The 672-nt window shown below is 51.5% G+C and overlaps 1 pseudogene; it reads left to right on the top strand.

The window, feature by feature from the left end:
* The first annotated feature begins 4 nt into the window (after positions 1-4).
* Positions 5-672, top strand: LOC103211794 (annotated as a pseudogene).

The following is a 672-nucleotide window of genomic DNA, read 5'->3' as shown; positions in this document are numbered from 1 at the left end:
TGGGATGCGTTCCCCTCTTCAGGAAGAGAACTCGGTGACACATCACGAAGGCAAATGCCAGGGGAAGCCATTAGCTGGAATCTAGTGGAAGCGAGAAGAGAAAAAAAGCACCGGGAATGCCATCCGAAGCCCTGTGAAGGCCAAAGAACAGAAGCTCAAAGATGCCAGGAGAGGCCCCCTGGCCCCTTTTCCAAACCAAAAATCTGAAGCAGCAGAACCTCTAAAAACTTCAACCTCGTCTAGTGATTCTGCCAACGCAGCCATGGCCAAGCCAGCCCAGAAGAAACCCGTCAAGGGCAAGAAAGGCCCACGGAAGAAAAGCTCAAGGAAAAACGCAACAGAATCGCAAACTCACAGACTTCTGCCCAGTCCGAAGGAGCTCCCGAAAGAGCAAAGCCGAGCTACAATCTAAAGAGAGGAAGAGAATCGACGAGTTGATTGAAAGTGGGAAGGAAGAAGGAATGAAGATTGACCTCATCTATGGCAAAGGCTGGGGAGTGATCGCCACCAAGCAGTTCTCGCGGGCCTAGCTTGTGGTGGAGTACCACGGGAACCTCATTGAGATCACCGATGCCAAGAGGCGGGAGGCGGTGTTGTACTGACCCCTTCATAGGCTGCTACATGTACTATTTCCAGTATCTGAGCAAAACCTACTGCATGAATGCCACTCGA

This window comes from Orycteropus afer, unplaced genomic scaffold, assembly GCF_000298275.1.
Source record: "Orycteropus afer afer isolate SDZICR_OR568_19922 unplaced genomic scaffold, OryAfe1.0 scaffold00794, whole genome shotgun sequence".
Lineage (NCBI taxonomy): Eukaryota > Metazoa > Chordata > Mammalia > Tubulidentata > Orycteropodidae > Orycteropus > Orycteropus afer.
Note: the sequence above shows the minus strand (reverse complement) of the source record. Positions and strands in the feature narration are given on the sequence as shown.